Genomic DNA, 6,111 nt, shown 5'->3' on the forward strand with positions numbered 1-6,111 from the left:
GTCATCTGGTGTGAGGCTGGGCCCAGCCTTGGCTGACAGAGCCATCCTGTCCCCAGGCCAGTCGGCCGCTCTGGGGGATAAACAGGAAGCCCCATCTCTCCCCTGCCCCGTGCTTTGGTCTCTCCTTCCTGCAGGCCGGCTCACACGCTGCGCCCGGTGCCCCTCAGCCTTGCGCAGCCTGAGATGCCCACGCTGGCCTCTGCTGGGGGCTTGGTCCGCCCTCTCCTGGGGCTGCAGAGGCCAAAAGCGCAGTGGTGAGCGGTCCCAGGAGGGCCCAGGAGGGTCCCAGGAGGGTCCCAGGAGACCCCGGCCGCCCCCTGCCTCTGCTCACTGCCTGACCAGCACACTCTGGGAAGGAAAGGCTGCCGCGGCCCCAGCACAGCCAGCTCCAGAACGTGAACAGGTAGGCTGGACGGCAGCTGTGACGGCCTTGCCCTGCTGACCAGGGGCAGAGCGGGCAACTGAGGCCCAGCGTGGGCACAAAGCTGGGACCAGAACTCCACCATCCCCAAGCAGAGCGAGGCTCCTAGCTCCAGGTCTCTCGGTGGCCCAGACGAGGACGGGCCACACGGCTGGGAGGCCACTGACCAGTCCCACCAGGTCTCCACCTCTGTGCTGGGCCTGGAGGTGAGGGCAGGAGGCCAGATGTGGGGGCCTGGGGAGGAGGCAGGAGGCACCACCAGCTTCTTCCAGAAGTGACTCCGTGCAGGGCCGTGTGTGTTCGACGGTCCTAAACAGACTCCATCAGAGGGGAGGAGCGGCTCCCCCCCGGGAGGGGTGCACCTTCACGGGGGGGACCCCGCCTGCCCACTGTGGTGTCCCCCCCACCCCTGGCCTTGAGCATGGAGCAAGCTCCACCCACTGAAGAACCCTGCGGAGGGACCAGGGGACAGCAAGCGCCCCCACCCCTCTCTACACCCCCAGAATCCTCCTGGAGTCCAAGGGGGAGTCAGGCAGCACCCACCTCTGCCCTCTGCCAACCCCTCACCCCTCCTGTCCCTGAAGTGCCTTGGGTGTCAAGACCAGACCCCAGCCCAGCTCCTGCACGAGGTGTGATTCCAGGTGGCCACCGGGCAAGGCTGGCACTCTGCAGCCCTGAGCCCAGGCCCCCGTTCCTCAGGTAGCTCCTCGTCTTGACTAGGGAGGGGCTGGGGGCGGGCACAGCTTGTCGGGAGGGGAGCAGCAAGCAACACAAGTCAGCAGCCCAGTGCCAGGAAGACAGACACAGAGGACCCAGGACCCTGAGCGCCCCTCACACTGCAGGGCCACCATGGAACCCACCAGACTTCCCAATATGCCAAGTGTGAAAGGGTCATTAACACTTTCGTGTATTTTTTTTTTTTTTAAAGATGACCTGGGGGACGTTAATCCTCGACTCGGTGTTGTCAGCACCACGCTCTCCCAAGGGAGCCACGGGCCGACCCCAACCCTTTCGTGTATTTGGCTGATTGGCTACTCCCAGCCCTCAGCCATCCCCTGGCAGGGACAGGACCAATGCTGGGGGACTGCCCCAGGTTGGGGGCACAGGAGCAATTGCAGGGGTGCCCTGAAAAGAGACTGGAAGAGAGAGAGAGGCAGCCGTTCCTGTGCTAACCGGTCCAGCTCTGCTCTGCCTCACTGCTCACCTGGGCCAAGTCTCTTCCCTCTCTGAGCCTCAGTTTCCCTGTCTGCACACAAAAGGGGCTAGCTGGATCCAATGCCCACTGGCTCTTCCACCCAGGGTGCCAGAGCAGATCTCTGGGCATGGGGGCTGGGGAAGAGAGGGGTAGGCCTGGGTGAGGTGGGCAGAGGGGGCGCCTCCTGGGATGGGGTCACTGCCCAATCTGGACCCTCCACACTGGTGGGACACCTCGACCCTTTTGGGCAGGAAGAACCCGTGAGTGGGAGAGCCGGGGGCTGAGCTAGGCAAGAGGTGCTGAGGGTGTGGCCAGTGGGGTGAGGGCCACATCCCAGGGTGATCTAGTGAGGAAGAGATGGGGGTGGGGGGTCCACCTGTCAGCTCCAACCTCGGGACAGGGGACACCTCCAAAAAGAGGTCCCCAACCCCCTCCCACTGAGACCAACACTCCTGAGTGCCAAGAGCCACCTACAGCACACGGCACACCGTAGGGGCCGGTGCCCCTTATCCCCAAGAAGACAGGGAAACTGAGGCCCAGAGAAAGGACTGCCACCCTCATAAGGGCTGAAGCCCCAGGTCCTGACCACAGCCTGGTGCCTGCAGCAGACCGTCCCGTAGCCATGGGGGTGGGGAGGGGACCTGGTCCCTGCTGACTGGCGAGACCGGCAAACAAGCGTGGGTGAGGTGTCCCTCCTGTGCTTGTCAGTCTAGCGGGGACTTTCCCAAGCTGTCCCGGCCTCCCTCTCGGCCCAAGCTGTCCAGCTGGGTGGAGCCGGAGTCACTCAGGGCCAGGGAAATGTCCCAGGCGTCGGCAGGCAGGGGCTGACCCCGAAGCAGGGCTCATGTCTGCAGGACAGCCGGGGTTGGGTGAGGCCCGCTCCTCAGGTGCCCTCGGTGACTGTGTGGTCGGGCATGTCCTCAGCCACGCCCTGTTGCCCCTGGTAGCTCAGCTCCCACTGCCACCTCAATGGTGTAGTGATGTTCAGACCTGGGGGCTGGGACCCCAGGGACTTGATGGGGCACCGATTTGGCCACTTAAAGGTTTCTGCGTCACCCCTCCATCCCCCCACCCCCATCTGCTGAAGACCATGGATGAGCCCAAGGAAGGGGAGGACACACTTTGCCCCTCAGGTCCCAGTGTTGTCAGCCTGGAGCACCCGACAAGGCAGGGCTAGGGGTTCGGCCCCTGTTTGCACATCTCCAGGGACAGGGGCTCCCTGCCCCACTGGCAGCTCTTTCTGGAGGGAGACTGCTCAGATTCCTAGAGAAGGCCCTTGTCTCTGAGCTGATGTCCGCCCCCTACTGTCACCCCCTACCACAGCCAACCCTGGGCCTCAGGGACCCACAGAGCAGGCTGTTCTCAGACCACCCAGCCTATCTGGCCCACCCCCAAGTCCCTTCTGGCTGGGTCCTGCCACCCGCCACCCACTCCATGGGTCAAAGCTCCAGCAGGCTGGCCACCCCTCGGGCTGGAGCCCCTCTAGGCTCCCACGCTGTGTCACACACATCTGGGGGTGTCCTGGGGGAGGGTCCTGGCTCCCATGGCCCCACGGCACTGTGAAGGCCTGAGATCCACAGTCTTGGGTCCACAGCCCCAGGGTCTCCAGATGGCTGCAGCTCAGTCCCGGCCTAGTCACTGGCTGCTGAAGGGCTAGACTCAAGTCCCAGGGGACAGCTCCCCCTCCCCCAGCAGCTCGGCCAGGCCCCCCCACTTGGTGGGCCCCCCCACCCCTCAGCCTCCTGTTTGTTCACTGACGGATCCCCGTTATCAGCAGGGGACACACACAGGAAGTCCGGCCGGGAAGCGCCCATCCCAGTCCCGATTTACACGGGATGGAGCATAAAAAGCCACCCTTCCTTGCCCGGGAGGAGCCTCCCTGTCCTGAGCTGGCTGCTCCACACGGCAGCTGAGATGGAGGCTCCAGCGGACAGGCCCAGCAGGCAGACCCAGGGAGGTGCCTCGGAGTGGCCGGTGGGCCCGAGGCTCCAGCAAGGGGCAAGGTCCATCCCTGGCCCAATGGGGCAGCATTGGTGGCCACGGCCCAGCCCGAGTCCGGGCAGCATCAGGTATGGCAGGGGTGGCTGTGGTGGGGCAGGGCATGTGGGCTCCCCGCGACTCTGCACCTGTGACTCCAGCCTGTGCCAGCTCTGGGCTTCGCTCCCGGCACGGCCTCATTGGACCTTCCTATTGGGGCCATTCCCACTGCACAGAAGAAGCCACCAAGGCCTCTTGGTCAAGCACCTGCTGATGGGTGGCCTGGTCTGGAATCCAATCTCATCTGCCCAACTCCAACACTTACCCCCTGGCTGCCCAGCAGCTGTGGTGACCCAGAAAGGAGAAGCCAGACACAGCCAGGCCCCCCTTTGAGCCCCACCTTTGGCCCCATTCTGTCTCCCCAGAGAAGCCCCTGTGGTTGGCAGCGGAGCTCAGCTTGCTGGGCCCACTGGGAGGGGCTCGTGCCCCTCATTCCTCCTCTGCCAAGACCGGGGTGTCCCAAGGGCCGGAGTCTTCTCCTCAGCATCCCCCAGCGGTGGACGAGCACTCCCAAGGGGATCCAGGGAGAGGGGCTGTCTGGGGAGATCAGCACCAGGGGGAAGACCCCCGGAACTAAATCTCTAGCCAGGATGAGCTGGGTCCATTGGAGGCACTGAATGTGGGGCCAGGAGCAGTCCCCACCTCCTGCTGGGCTGACTTTGGGGAGACTCAAGCTCAGGGACAATTTGCTGGGGTGTGGTGTGGGCAAACGGGTGATTTTGTCAGCCCACCTTGTACCCTGGGGAAGCCTCCTGTTCTCCCTCTCCCCAGTCCCAAAGCCCCCAGAACCATCACCTGTCATCTTACATGTCCACTCAGAAAGCTTGTCTGGGAAGAACGCCCCTTCTTCAGATAAGAAAGCAGACATGAGCCTCCACCCAGGTGGGACACAGGCAGGACAAGCTGTCCCTTTCTGCTCCAACTCAGGCACAGGAGGAGGCGGGCAGCCAAAGGGTCAAGGGGCTGGAGCTTCAGGGATGAGGATGGGGCAGGGGACAGGGCAGGGCAGCTGTCCCACCCAGAGTCCCCCTAGGCCCTACTCTTAACTCTGCTGCCTGGGGCTGGGTGAGAGCTGCCCTGCTTAGATGCAGGGACCCCCCCTGCAGTTATAATTACAGGCATCCCCATGACAGTTGCCCCAGACACTGAGACCCACCTGCCAGGGGCTTCCAAGGCCCCTGGTCCAGGGCAGTAGCCGCTAAAGGGCAGGAAGAGAGGCCTCTCACGCCACTCACAGCAGCGCGTCCAGCTCTGTCTCCGGGGAGTCCAGGGCAGGAGGCAACAGCCCCATTTTAGCGATGGGGAGCTGAACCTGCCCCCTCCTGCTGAGGGCAAAAGCCACCGCTGGTGACTCTTCCATGGGCAGATCTGAGAGGCTCATTTGGCTTGGGACATGATGGGGTGGGGGACAGGTGCAGGATATGGGTCTCTAGGCCTAGTGCAGCCGGAGGTCCCACAGTACATCAAAGGCTAGATCCCAGGCCCCTTCCCAGACCCTGGACTTCAGGGCGGCCAAGACTCTGCCACAGCACTAATCCCCACCCGTCTCTGACATGTAGCCCCTGGCACCAGGGAGGCCCTGGTGGCCCTCACCTCCCAGAAGAGCAGCTGCCGCCAGTGTCCAGGGGATGACGAATCCCTCCTCTCCAGGTGAGTCCCTAGCCACCCCGTGCACTGTAAGAGCTGTAATAATCATGGTATGTAATGATATGATAGTAATAGTTCCCATGTAGTAAATTCGTAAATGGAGGCACCGAGAGGAGAGATGCCCAGTCCAGGAGCCTCTGGTGAGAGGCTGGGGGTGAGGGAACTCCCTGGGGGCCTCTCAATTAATTCATGGGGAGGAGCTCTCAGCGATGGCCTCTACTGTCCGGAACAGAGAGGCGACTGTGGAGAGGGGTGGGTGCCCCAGGAGGCCGGGGGGTGGGGGGAGCTTGGCAGGTCCCCCCAAGCTGACATTAGGCGGGGGCTTGGTGTCACACCTGGTCCCATCCGGTTCTGCTGCGTGATCTCGGGCGAGTACTGGGTCTCTGGGCACCGGGGGGTCACGATGCCCGTCCCGAGCGTGGCTGCAGGGCCGCCGCCAGCTTTAGCCAGAGCCTGGTCCCAGGGGTCGGTCCTCGGCCTGGGGGCTGAAAGCTAGCGAAGGGACCCCCGCTTCCGGTCAGTGTGGGCGCCCCACACGGCCCCCTGGTCCTGCGTCCCCAGCGGCCACGCTCCCGGCTGCGGACACTCGGGGAAGGCCCGAGGACTCAGGGAGGGGGCTGGGGGCGCCGCGGCGGCGCTCAGAGGCCGGTTTGCGTCAAAAGCCCCGGGTTCCAGCTGACTCACTGCCCGGCCGCGGGGCCTCAGTTTCCCCACCTGCGCAACGCGGCGGGGCGGGACGGCTCGGGCCTCTCGGCGGGTAGGGGGCGACGCGCCCACCCGGGGCGGGGCGGGGCTCCGGCGCGGTCGCCAG

General features: G+C 64.4%; 1 protein-coding gene across 4 annotated transcripts in view; it reads left to right on the plus strand.

The window, feature by feature from the left end:
- The first annotated feature begins 3,545 nt into the window (after window positions 1–3,545).
- The window catches only part of EGFL7 (EGF-like-domain, multiple 7), a 10,046-nt gene continuing 7,480 nt past the window's right edge, over window positions 3,546–6,111 (plus strand). For all 4 annotated transcript variants that reach the window (XM_008573197.1, XM_008573195.1, XM_008573198.1 and 1 more), the window contains exons 1-2: window positions 3,546–3,685; window positions 5,213–5,303. The gene's annotated coding sequence lies outside the window, so the exon portion shown is untranslated. The remainder of the gene's footprint in view (window positions 3,686–5,212; window positions 5,304–6,111) is intronic.

Source organism: Galeopterus variegatus, unplaced genomic scaffold, assembly GCF_000696425.1.
Source record: "Galeopterus variegatus unplaced genomic scaffold, G_variegatus-3.0.2 Scaffold889, whole genome shotgun sequence".
NCBI lineage: Eukaryota > Metazoa > Chordata > Mammalia > Dermoptera > Cynocephalidae > Galeopterus > Galeopterus variegatus.